Source organism: Lutjanus erythropterus, chromosome 15 (genome assembly GCF_056507025.1).
Source record: "Lutjanus erythropterus isolate fLutEry1 chromosome 15, fLutEry1.hap2, whole genome shotgun sequence".
NCBI lineage: Eukaryota > Metazoa > Chordata > Actinopteri > Lutjaniformes > Lutjanidae > Lutjanus > Lutjanus erythropterus.
The window spans coordinates 20,084,675-20,098,887 of NC_139331.1; the positions used below are offsets into that span (position 1 = coordinate 20,084,675).

The 14,213-nt window shown below is 37.3% G+C and overlaps 1 protein-coding gene across 2 annotated transcripts in view; it reads left to right on the forward strand.

Annotated features, from left to right (window-relative positions):
* Positions 1–4,874: 4,874 nt before the first annotated feature.
* Positions 4,875–14,213, forward strand: part of ryr3 (ryanodine receptor 3) — a 151,673-nt gene continuing 142,334 nt past the window's right edge. For both annotated transcript variants that reach the window (XM_084738176.1, XM_084738177.1), the window contains exon 1: positions 4,875–4,892. The gene's annotated coding sequence lies outside the window, so the exon portion shown is untranslated. The remainder of the gene's footprint in view (positions 4,893–14,213) is intronic.

Consider the following 14,213-nt stretch of genomic DNA (forward strand, 5'->3'; position numbering starts at 1 on the left):
CTCTGTCTCTGCAGCAACACTCATGCAGGTGGCAGAAGACAAAGACCCGCCCACTACGCAGTTTTCACCCAATCAACGCTGACCGTGAGAATTCGAATAACTCCTATTGGCTTCTCGGATAAGAATCACTACGACTTATCTCAGTGAGGGCTGTCAGGTATTGAGGGGACACCATAAACAAACAGACGGTATAGGCTCAGTGAGGATTTACCGCTAATTATCAATCTAATCCTCTTGACATGGATGTATAAGTGAATGCATACAAAGCGAACGTCACTGAATATCTTATGTTAGAAAAATTACCTGTGTGTCGGTGGTGAATTAAATACTCTGACTTTGTAAAGTAAACAATACTAAAAAAAATAAATAAATAAATAAAAACAGCAGATGATGCCTCTCAACTTTAAAATCATAAGTATTACAGTATTGTGTTGTCATTATTACTGACTGACAGTTGTGGGACGTAACTACTCAAGATCTGTACTTAAGTATAACTTTGAGATGCTTGTACTTTCTGCTCTACCTCAAAGCTTTAATCATTAGTTATATGATAGTTGACTAATTGATTGACAGAAAATTAATTGGCAACTGATACAAAAATAGTTTTCACTCAATGTCAAAACTTAATGCTCCTTTTAATAGTTTAAATTTTTTTTCTTTCTTTTTTGGGGGGTTTGAGGTTTGTTTGTTGGACAAAAAAACAAAAAACAAAAAAACAAAACAGGTAACTGTGATGGCCTTTCTCATATTAATTGTTTTTTGTTTGTTTTTTTACAACCATTTATTCAAGAAAACAATCACCAGATTAATCCACACTGAAAATAATTATTAGCAGCTCCACATTAGCCAACTACAAATCAAGCTTGCTTTTACATTAATGAGTGAGTAAAGTAATAATAATCTAAGGATAGAATATCTAATAGTATAAGTCACAGGAGACATTTTTCTGCATTTAGTACACTGGTGGGGGAGGTCACTGATCCAGGTGCCCTCATGTTTGAAAATTATAAAAGTGTCCTCTTCAGGGCCATGTCAGCTGTCCTGCATGCTAGAAAATTTGTCTCTGTGTGCTACTAAAATGTTAAATGGTGTATAGTTCCTTGAGTGTTTTTTATTACAGATTTGATGTAGTTTCTGTGCTTTAAGTCTGTTTTAATCTAAACCAGGGATTGTAGCTGCTTGACCATAAATGCATCATTGTTTTCAGCGTGTTGATGCCCAGCCACATACAGCTGGTGCCCTTTTTTCACCCCTGCCCCTCAGACAGCCTGAGTACTTTTACTTTTAATACTTTAAGTACATTTTCCTGATTAAACCTACATCATTTTACCATAAAATTTTCGATGCAGGATGTTAACTTGTAAAGGACTATTCTGACAGGGGTATTAGTACTTTTGCTTAAGTAAAGGATCCGAATACTTCCTTCATCACTGCTGTGTAAGCAGAATGAACATGTTATGACACCCACTTTAATTACAATATGCTGAGAAATAATGTTTCTCCTTGTGAGTTAAGACTGGATTCAAGTATAATCTCTCTGAAACATGAAAGTCACATCTGCCCTCCTGCCACCTACTGACCGTGGACTCTATTTAGGTCATCTGTGCACCATGCTGGGCGGCACACCGCTCAGTGCGTGCAGTGGGCTAATCTCACCTACTGGCCAGCTGTCTTTGATGGATTACAGAAGTTTAAAGAAAACAAACAGCTGTTAATGTCACTGACACCACAGCAATGGCAGCTTTACAGGGTTTAGAAAAAAGAAGATGGATGATTATGCCTTGTTTTGCTGAAAAAAGGCTGCAACACTATGTAGTCAAATGGAGATTACAGTATGCATCACAGTAGTCTGTGAAATTATTAAAATCTCCAAATGTCTGATTACATACCATCAATGCTATTTACTGTATACAGGAAAATGACATCTGCCATCAGAGTACTTGTTACATGTACTCTTTGATTTCAGTTAAATTTAAAAAATAATTGATTAAACTACCTCAGCTAATACAACTCAGAATTTCAGTACAGTTAATCAAAAAGTATGAGTTTAATAAACACAAAAGAAAGAGAATTCTGGTGGTACTCAATATTTTTTAAGTTAGAAGAACTTCTAAACCAATTTTTATTATTCACTACTCTTCACAATTAGTTTTACAGTGTGGTTTACTATATACTACATTTGAAACTTCACAACAGTTTGAGGCTTTGAAAAAACAACAAAAATATGTGCTCACGTATAGTTAGAAGGACAATGACCAGAATAACAAGCCTGATGTATTGTGCAGTTTATGTTACAAAACAGGAAAAATCAGTTATCTGTTATTATGTGTGCCTCACTGACTGATTTTGTAAATGTTTTTTGGTGGTTTTTTTTTTAAGTTTGACACACACAACTGTTGAGGGATACAAACTACACATGTCGTCCTTTAGATCATACAATGTAAAGTACATTATGTTACCCTGGAAGTTCAGTAGAGGACCACTAGATGTCAGTGATGTCTTGTCTTGCCATGATCTGGAGCAGATTTGTCTCATGCGTCCCTATATCAGTTACTGAGACTCCATTAAGTGTACATATGGACACTTGACCTGACTGATTTGTTTTTTTGTTTTTTTTTTGTTTTGTTTTTTTAATAAAGTTAAATAAATGTACCTCTTTCTCAGCAACACAGAGCTTTCTGGTTAACAAGAGAGCTGCTGGCAGTTCTTGTTGATAACCCCAAATGACATAGAGATATTTGATCTAATTGTGAATCAAATAAACTAAATTAATGATTATTAATTATTTACTTAAGTAAAAGTAGCAACACCAGACTGTGAAAATACTTCATTACAAGTAAAAGTTTGTAAGTGCCAAGGTAATAACAGCAAATTGTACTTGAAAGTATCAAACATAAAATCATGCTGAAAAATTACCCCTGTGATTTTTTTTTTTACTATTATATGTAGTATATTATATTGTTTGAAGTGGCTATTGACATTTCTTTGCAATAGTCAGTCATACAATCACAAAGAGACAAAAAACAACAGAGACACAAAAGTAACACAATTGACATCATTCATGAAAATTATGAAAAAAATATTAGTGATGCTAATTGATACTTCAGTATTAATAATCTAATGCTGCTATATATAATAATATAGCAGTCAGAAGGAACAAACCATACGTTTACTTGAATACTTAAGCTACATTTTGTTGATAATACTTAGGTAGCGTACTTTAACTAAAGTGGAATTTTCCATGAAGGACTCTTCTTTGTGACCAAGTATTTTTTTTTACTTTGTTCTATTGTTACTTTTACTCAAATGATCTGAATACTGAAGTGGTTGGATTTCCCTTAAATTTTCATCTGATATTGTAGGGAAAGTGAAATATTTTGTGGAACAAAAGAATATGGCTGAAGAGGACAAAGAGAAGAGGAGGATATACCAAGACACATTTCTCAGAAAACCAACTGGACACTATGAGCAAGTAATTACTGGGAATGCTTATAATTAGCAAGTAGATTTGAGATTAGCACTATCAACTTTGTAGCTAGCCAAAAACTAAGTCTGTCTCATTTATTTACGTTAGCTATTGTTTTATTGAAACTAAGCTGTTTTTTGTCTACTTATGTCGACATTTGTCTCCTTTCTTGCTGTCACAGTAATATTTTATATTTCTTAATGACTTCATCTGCAGTTCGTTTCACTGTAAAAGTTCTCAACTTTTATTTTGTCAGTTAAGGCTAGCTTACTTCTTTCCACATCTGTGCGTATACGTCATGGCTGCTGGGATACATTTACTTTGGATTATGCTTGTGCTTTCCATAATCTTCGATGAAAAGGGGATTCTCATCTTGTTTATCTAGTTGATTTCTTTTTGTTGTCCATTTTGGAGAAGTTAGCTAACGCAGGCTAACTTAAGTGCGTTATCTAAGATAGCTAAGGACTGATGAGATGATGTGAGCTAAGCGTAACCATGGTAACCAAACCATGGTTATGACAACTGCCATGAAAGCTAGTCTAAGCACTTAGGCCAGGAGAAAACTTACGAGGCTTTATGCAACGAAATGAGCCCCTCAGTTTAGGGAAATATTGTCAATGCTTCGATTTCCAGTTCCAATAATTTAATGGTAAATAGGTGGTAGTTACCGAACAATATAATTGAAATTTCTTTAAAAAATAGCCCACAAATTTCATGGTAGGCATGTGATAATTCGCATGCAAGCGACACTTGCAATTTATCACATACTAACATAATATTTTGCTTAAGGGACAAACTTAAGTCTGAGACTCGAGGTGGTTTACGCAGCAGGGCACAGGTCTATATGTGTGCATCGGTGAGGGAGGGTGAGGTGTGTGTGCAAACAGAGAGACAGAGCCATTCATAACTTTACATTCAGCCTCACTTGCTGCCATTCAGGTCTACCTTCTGACCACTATGCGTCATTGTCAGACAGGAAGCCTTTAGAATTAACTCCACTGGCAAAATGCATTTTTAAAAGTATTTTATCTTCTTGATCATCATCATCATCATCATCATCGTCAGCGGTACACCGTCGGGCAGCTCAGCTCGCCCTCTGATGCCCCGGCTCCGTCCATCCGTCTGCAGCTCCGCTCCGCTCCGCACTGCTGCTGCTGGGGAGGAGGGGGAGGAGTGAGGAGGAAGGGTGGATGAGGGGGTAGGTAGGTGGGAGAAGAGAGGAGCAGAGAGAGGAGAGGAGGAGGAGGGGGGCTCGGCCGGGCTGCCCTATATGGCTGTGGATGAGCTCTATGCTAATATCGGCTTGAGAGGCACAGCATCGCGTTTCTGCCGGCGGCAGTCAGTGGCTTCCAGAGTCTGAGCAGGCTCCTTCACAGCCATGGCTGAGGGCGGAGAAGGGGAAGATGAGATCCAGTTCTTGAGAACTGTAAGTAAAGAAAATTTCTTAGCGAGCCGAGCCTCTTCATAGCGAGCACTTCTGTCGCCAATTAACGCTTTCAGAGGCAGCAGCAGGCGGTCAATTAACTCAGTCGCCGAGCCAAGTTGGATTATTGTGCAAGTTTGGAGGGGAAAACTGGTTGATTTCGGCTTTGCTCGTGCATGAATGGTGTTTTTTTTTTCGGAAGTTGCCGCAGGTTGCACGCACCTGTCGACAGGACTCTTGATGTGGGGAATCTCAATGAGACTCCCGTCTGCTGGTGCAAGGGCAAAAATGACTTGTCTCTCATTTTCCACCCTTCATCGCTTTTTGATCAGACTGTTTTCACGACAACGCCTTGTGTGCAAAAGCATCATCATTAAACGGTCAATCACTGATTTTTTTTTTTTTTTTTTTTTTTTTTACTTTTTATGGGTGTATTATTCTCCTCCTTGGGGAGAAGAAGAGTTTCAGTAAGTTGCTCACACATGCAAACCAGCCAGCCAGCCAGCCTCTGCGATGACTATTTTAGTTGTTTGACGCAGATTGCTTACGGTGTCCCTGCTCTCTCTGTGTGGTTATGCACAGCACTTATCCTTGTAAACGATATGACAGCTTGTATGTTGGTGTGGTGGGAATATCTATGGCGGTGGCTTCTCTTCTCTTGCCTCATGAAGCTTTGTGACCCAGGTGTTGCATGAAGAGCAGTAAAGATTCAGTTATGACTCAGGCAACATGCTCAGTGGGGATGTCTACCTGGTTTCATGCCTTAAGACTTTTATTTTTATCCTGAGAGTCGTTAGTCTGGTATATTCTTGACGGTTTTAACTGTGCAGATGTGTACCCCTTTGGTTTGAATCCAAATATGCTGTAATTGATATAATTTCTGGCATTATTGAAAACACTGAACCTTGTCCAAGGCTGCTGGAGTTGTCTGGACCCTCACTTTCAGCCACCATTAATGTATAAAACACCACTTTTTCATGTCATAGCTGTTTGTTTTGATTATAGCCTAATTGTCAATTGAAATCTGTGTAGGTGTCTAAAAAAATCACTCATCCTTTACATCCCAGATAACTATTTTGCACACAATGCTGCTGTGATTTAAAGTATTTTACTCAGACAACCATTGGTTTCCATTCATTTTTGTACAATCAGAGAAATGCACTTGTCCACATTCAGAACATGCTTGAGTTTAGTACTGCAATGATTATTTTCATCACCGATTAATCTATCGGTAATTTTCATGATTAATCATTTAGTCTATTTAATGTCAAAAAATTGTGAAAAATGCTCATCATTATTTCTTAAAGTCCAAAGTAAAGTCTTCAAATTGCATTTTTGTCCAACCAGCTGTCCAAAAACCAAAGACTCTTCATTTATTGTCAGATATGACAAAGAAAAGCAGCAAATCCCTACATTTAAGAAGCTGGAACCTGCTAATGTTTGACATTTTTGCCTGAAAAATGACTGAAATGATTTACGAATTATAAAAAACAAATTTTCTTTCAATTATCTAAGTGATTAATTGACTAATTATTGCAGCACTAGTGGTGACATTGAGTCTTACAGGGATTGTACTAATGGTTATGTATATTTTAGCCTTTTCTACAAATCACACATTCTTTACAGCACAAAAAGCAATTTTGCAAACAATGTTGCAACCATTTAAAATGTGGATTTACAGTATGTAACCAACCATTGGCTTCTGTTCATTTCTGTACAATAAAAGAAATCTACAAGTTCACACTTGGAACTGGCTTGAGTTAAGGCAACGATTATGTTCATTGTCGATTAATTTGTCAGTTACTTTCTCAATTAAGTCTTTAGTTGTTTGGTCCGTACAGTTGCAAAAAATCTGAAAATGTTCATCAGTTTTTCCCAAAGCCCACTGTGATGTCCTTAATGACTAATAGTTACACAACTCAAGTACAGCTATAATCTGTCACAGTTAACATGCTTTGTTGCAGTGAGGTCATGCACTGCAGACTTGTTCTATACTGTAGCCACATTACCACGATAAACTACGATAAACCTATGATAACACTGACCAAAAATGTCAACAAACACCTGCTCCAACTGTGGTGAATTTGATAACTCATGGTGATAGAACCTAATAGGTTTTTATGCTGCACAGAAAAAAATGGAAATCAATGGCTGCATAGAACTATACTGTGGGGGTACTCTAGCAATTTACTATAAATTGAAGTCAGTAACACTTCCATAAAGTTGGGGGTCTTTTGAGCAATGTCTCAACTTTAAACTCCTAGCATGAGTCATATGCCCGGAACCCTGAGTCTAAATTTCCCATTATGCAACTTGATAGCTTCTCCCATTTTCTGATATTATATCACAAAGTTATAAAGGATCTTTTCCAGGAATCTTTTCCCATTGTCTCCTCTAAATCTCACTGTATATCAACTCATTCCTGGATAACTTCTGCTGTATTGACTTATGTGTAGACTAAACATACCATTGACAAAAAAATAATTAATACCAAATTGACCAAATATAAAAACAATATGGCTTAGGCAAATGGAAAATCCACTAAACTACCATCAGATTTAAGACAGTTCATGGTCCCATGAGTGAGCCTCAAGAAATTGACCATAAGGTTACGAGGCAACTTGGCCTCTAAGATTCCACCTTGTACAAATGTTCCCAAAAGTTCATGAACTCTCCAGTAGAAGAAGTCTCTTAAATTTTCTCTTGTTACAGAGGCTGAGGTCCAGAAGGTCATTAGACCTCTTGCCCTGAAAGTCCACAAAGCTAGCTTGTAAAATGCAGATTTGTGTTAAAAAAATTGAAGCCCAAGCTGACATAACCCCGATTTATGAAATGGGTGAAGTGATAATTAAAGGAACAAAAACTTGCAATAATGCTGGTATGGTCCTTTTTTAAAAATCAATATTCAGTTGAAGTCCAGATAAAACAACATTTAGAGAGTATCTAGCATCCATGTCATGACAGGATAGGCAGGTGGGACATAATGTTGGGAGGAATTTGACTTGAGTGTTGAAAAGTGAGCTTGTCGTTGAAGATTTATTGAGGGTGGATGTCATGATATCATTGGTTGAAACTGGTTTGTTCGAGACCACGTAAGGACACCTCATATTTTGTTTTACAGATAGAAAACATAATGAGATTTTTATACAAAGAAAGAAACTGTTTTTGTATATATTGTCAAATAAGTGCACAATATGACTGGGAATATGATCTAAAAGGGTTAATAAGGCAATTTCAGTTCATCTGTGACATTGTATTTGTTTTGGTTTTACATTGATGTCCATTTGGCTCGTCTGAAGTCTAACGTGTCACGTATTGAGGATGTTGGTAGTCACAGTATTATTCATCTATATGCAATCCCCTGAAGGCTTGGCTTGTTGTTGGTGGCAGGCGGGCGAGACCCTGCACTTAACAGCTCCTACTATTTGTGATGCCAGTGATATGCTGACCCATGCCTCTCAGATTCTACTGTCACAATGGCATCCTGGTTATTTGATGACAACAGCGATTTGAGAGGGGTGGGGGGCTTTCCCAGGGGTCCGCAGACCCTTGTTATCAAACCTCACTGGTGAGAGAAACGTGTGCTCACTGGAAGCCCTAAAATAAGAGTGCTAATTGAAACACACTGCATTACAATCTGTTGAACATTATGGTATAAGCCTGTGTACAGCTGCCGTATCTTCTCTGGATGGGAGGGGGGAGTCGGCAGCTGCATTTGTTGCGCTGTTTTTGTGTCAGTTCAGGACAAAATGTGGAATTAACAGCTTTGTGGTTGTATAATTATGTTCTGAAATCAGATATATTTAAGAAATTGTTTAAGAATTTAAGTGGTCAAAAGTGCAAAGTATCCTGTCATTGGATACAACTATCAGGTGGTGACAGAGGTCCAGACATTGTGATTTAATTTCAGCTGGGATGCAGTCTCACCTTGCTGTTGATGTGTAATGTTGGGAAAGCTGGCAGCCATGAGAGTTTCTCTGTCAAAGGCAACAGCTGTGAAAAGCAACTGAGAAAAGCAAAATGTTACACTTCCTTCTGCAAGATTAAAAACAACAGTCTTGTCTTTAACTTTAGGGACCCACACTGAAGATAGAACTATTTAAATTAACAGCAAAAAAAACCCCTCAATGACTAGGAATTTTAATTCTGAATAAAAATGTTGTTTGTTGTCATCCTTCAGTACACGCATGCAAAGGATAACAAAACAGGATTTATCTTGGGGTTTATCTTCAGTAAATGATCCTTTGGCTTGCACTCCTGGAGATCTAAACAACATTGTTTTGGCTTTAATTTATGCACAAATCAGAAAATCTGCAAGTCATTTGCTCAGTCTGCTAAATGCTGTGTTATAAGAACACTTTGTGATAATTAGTGTGCCATCAGATAATGAAGCTCAGTCACCCATTTTATTGTTGTATCGTTATTCATTGATTGTGTTGCTGTGTGAAGCAATGGCATTATATTAAACAAAGAAGAGGTACCAACTTGCTACTTTGCAGAGATGACACTAGAGTACATTGACAGTGTCAGGTGAATATCTTGTAACCAGGTGAATGTCATGCATGATTCAGAGGAAACTGTAGCATTTATATGGGGTGTAGCAAAAAATGGCTGCTCCAATTAAAGCTTAGCAACCATAACTAGGCATGCTAGGTTTGTCAGGATTTGAATTTTATTTTTAAATATTGAATAATTGGCTCAGAGTATTACAGAGGAAGTGTTAGGGACACTGTATCATCACTAATGGTTCTGTGTCCCTAAGAAAGGTGAAAAAAGGATGTCCCCACCCTTGTCATCATACAGTTTTTATTTAGAATGAAAAAAAGAAAAAAATGTGTAATACACATATATATCTGCTTTTTTGTAATTAGTTTGTTGACAAGATTTCCATATAATAATGACGTTGATTTGTAGGTTCCAGCCTACAAATAAGGAGTGCATCTGCTTTAATGTAAGCCACAATGTTAGCCTGTCTAGCTAACTAACTTGCTACCATTAGTAGCAAGTTTTACTGAAGCAAAAGTCAACAACTACATTATTTTTTAGGGTTACAGATTAAATTTTAAACGTCCCTGTTCATGACTTGCATATCTGTGATGCAGTGTTTTCCCACAGTGTGTATTCCACTCAAAATATCTGTTGTTGTTTTAGCATGCAACATTAGCATGTCCTGCTAACTAACTTAGCCTCCAGTAGTAACAGAGCCTTACTTTCGAAGCTCAGATTTAGCATATCATCAAATATGTAAATAGTTTGTGGGGTAACGGATTACATTTAATAAGTGCCTGTTTTACGACTTGGACGTCTGCTGTGTATGTTGTTTTTCCCCACAGGGTGAAATACAGTCCTGGATGCTACCACAATCTAGGGTGCAGCTCTGTCCTGCCCTTTACCAGATTTGAGGAAATGTACATTCCAGCAATTTCTGTACCGTTACTCTTGTGTTATGCTTGTCAAACACACTGATTACTCCTCATCCCAAAAGCCCTTTGTAACATTTAAAGTTACAATGCACTTGTAAAGCATGAACAAGTTGCTTAACACCCAAACAGAGATGCCACTTTTCATGACATGTTAGCTTTAGCTTCTGTGCGTCTTTTAGCATAATATCATGTATGTGGTAATGAAATGCATATTAAAGACTGTTATATATTTTCCCCCTTTCTTGTAGCAAGAGTAGACTTAGTTGGAAACATTAAAAAAAACAAACAAACCAACAACTAATGAAGCTAATGTTCGCTAAATTAACTAGCTAGCTACAGCTGATAAAATCTGCCAGAGACTGCTGTCATTTCAGTCGACAAAACTCGACCATAGCTAGGTAGAAATGAGTCTGCTTTTGTTTACCAGGGTCTGGAATCAAAGACTTATTATTTCAAAAATCAGTGTGAATTCTGTATGGTAAATTTTTAGCTAGGTGTCAATCGAGGCTCATTTTCTTTTTTACCTGAGCTAACCTGCAAGGTGTATAAGCCTAATTTAAATTTAGTTGTCCAGGTGAGCTACTGTTATACCTTTAAAACCAGGTGATCGTTGCTTGCAGTCACCGAGAAGCTCCTCTGGGCTTATTTGGAGGTTATGTTTATCTGGAAGCCCTCTGCATACCAAGGTGAGGACTCTAGGGGTTTAAATTTAGCCTTTTTAAAGATGATGCTTCCACAGCACATACACTCTGCTGCCCTGGCACTTAACCACACCACGGCCAGTGCTTGAGTCAGGGGCAGCACTAGACCAGTGACACTTTAACACCATTTTTATAGGGATAAAGTAGCATTTAGAAATGAAAGGCTTGATACCACACAGTCATATACAGCATTTTGTAAAGCTTAATATGTCAAAGTAATGGACAGTGTCACTGAGCTTTGAAGAGCACAGCAAGTGTTGCACCCCAGGGTGTAAATATAGACAGTGCAGTGCGGAATACATAGAGAATGGTTGCGGGTGATTCAGACCACCTTGGAAATACACCTGTGTTCAAATGAGATCTAGTGTCAAATTAAAAATGGTGCCATGATGCTATATATGGCCTCAAAAAGGCTAACACATCTCCCAGAGTGTATTCCACTCATGGGATTGTTTGTAAAATAGTCAGTAGCAATCTGTAACAACATTATAAATTATTATTCTACCCGAACTATAATAACTATACATAAAATATAAACTATTCAATTAAATCAATAATTTCTTATTTTCTTTGGTATGTGTTCCATATAGAGATATGCAATAATGATTTTGGGTAAGTCATGTTGATGTTGTCCAAAGTCTCTATTTGATCATATGACTACTTTGACCATCTATCAATTGTTCTGAGAGCTTTCTCTTTGACCGCTCTACTTTCTTAATACAATAGCCAAAGTAACTAATTTGACTCTAAAATAATGTTAATTGGTGTATGTGAGTGTGTGCATGCTTCAGAACTAGTAACTAACGTGCCATTGGGGGTGTCATAATAGTGTGCACTGGGGTTGCAATAAATCTATGCTTGTTGCGTGTTGCTTGTTATACAACCTGGAAGATTTCTGGTGTGCTCTGCACCGACAGATGTGAACAACAGATGTATTCAATTTGCTTTTCAAGTTAAATTTTGAATAGATTTTTATGCTGGTTGAATGCATTTGCTCAGGTTAACAAATGGCATTATTGTTGATCACATACAGTTGATGGTCAGAGAAGGGCATTTTAGGGATATTTAATTGTAGTTATCTGTAGTTGAATGGTTGAGAATTTTTTTCAAATGGTTCAAAGTGAACATATAGGTTTTGGAAACCAATGCCAAGATGAAGAGTTTATGTGTGATGCAATTTGTTGAAGAGTTATTGCGCTATGACAAGAGTGGAGTCAAATGTCCAAAATGAGGAGGGGTGTCAGATCTATCTTAATATTAACTGTCACATCTAACAGCTGCTAGTTTCTGTGGCAGTGTATTATTTTTTTTAATATATATATATATATATATATATATATATATATATATATATATATATATATATATATATATATATATATATATATATATATAAATTATCTTCCTGAGGAGTCTTCATTTTCTCTCTGCAAATGTTAGGTGATGTTCTGGATGCAGCGTATAATGAAATATGACAATGAAATAATAAATAAATGATCATTTTCTCTGTGGACAATCCTGTCTCCTACAAATTATTTCAATGGCCTACGCTACAAATTGGCAATACTATTCCCTGCCACTTTAAGGGATGAGTTAACAGTGTATTTGGCAAAACATAGTCATGTTTAGTTTACACTATAATATTTAAGAAAAAAACATTGTCAAAATTGCCAAAACATTCTCACCTCAAAGTCCATTTTGTAGCTTTTCTTGGTCCACTAAATCCTGCACACTGGTTCTTTTAAGTTCATTCTTGACCTTGGAAAGGGCATATGGCAAAATGTCTTACATCAAGGTCCTTTTAGTAACTGTTCTGGGGGCTTTTGATTATATCACATGAAATTCAATAACCAGTTTTTGGTGATCATGTTGAGTATGATTAAAAAAAATCACATTGGTCGTAAGTCTCTCAAAACCTACAAAAAATAGTCTAACATCAAATCTGAGGAGAATAATTTCCTGTGGAAGTTAAATAAATATCATCACTTGACTTGTTCTGACTGTCAGCTCAACTGTGCTGACTTTATGCAGACACATCCTGAAATAATGGGAAGGGAGAATCACTATGGACTTGTTATTTCTTTGTGAAAAGAAAATCTATATCTCAGAGTCATCAAGTCATCATTCCAGTACAGAATGCAGCATTTATGTTGATGCCCTTGCAAAGTTTGTCTCTTCAACAAGAGACAGAGAGAGGCAGCGTTGTCCTGCGGCCTCAGGTGAACCTCCTGCAGCTTGATTCAAATTGAATGAGAAGGATTTCCTCTCTATTGATTGAGCAGGCTGCGATGGCAAAGCAACAATATGTTCTTTGGCAGCTCGGTCTCTCTCCAGTCATCAGTACTGAAGGACAGCGAGCCTGCTGTGGCTGCCATGCCCATCATTTACACAACCTTGATGTAAAGGTGGCAGGACCTTACGTCATCAACTCCCCCTCCTTGCTTTTAATTTGTTAATGAGATGTGATGAGTTTGGCTAGCGTGGCCCTGTTTACTTAAAGAACACACTTATTGATCATTAAGCAGACATTTCTGACATTATGTATTTAAATTTTTCATGATGAGCTCCTTTGGAGTATTGAGTATTTGTGAAAACTAGCTTTATGATGTCAGTTCAGAAGATTAATGGGTTAGTGAAGTGGAAGGGAAAGTGGGGTTGTGTAAGGAACGTACGGATAGTTAGTGTATTACCTACACTGGATGCTAGTTGACACACCGCCGGTTTCCAGAAGCAGCAGGGGTACCAGCACAGAAGCTAAGCAATGTACCGTTGTGGACAGAGTCAGCAGAAAAATGTGTTTTAGCCAATGGAAAAAAGACCCATCTAAAAAAAAAAATCTGTATCAGCTGAAGTGCATGTTATATTTAGAATATTTTCACCACCTTACCTCGTCATCAGATAATTATTTTCCGATGGAAAAAAGCTCTTGTTACCTGAGCCAAATATCGCTCTTTCTTGCTCAACCACTGAAATTACTGACATCAGTCATTTTACAGAATTGGAACTAACCTTTTAACACAACGGAGATGCACAATAACTCAAAGAAACTAACCATGTGAGGTAAAAGTATTCTAAATGTAGTGTACACTTACACTAATTTTCTTTTTCTTTGGGTGGCTAAACTATATTTTGCTGTTGACCCTGTTCGCAGCAGCACATTGCTTAGCTTCCTACATCTATTCATGCTGCTTCTCCAAACT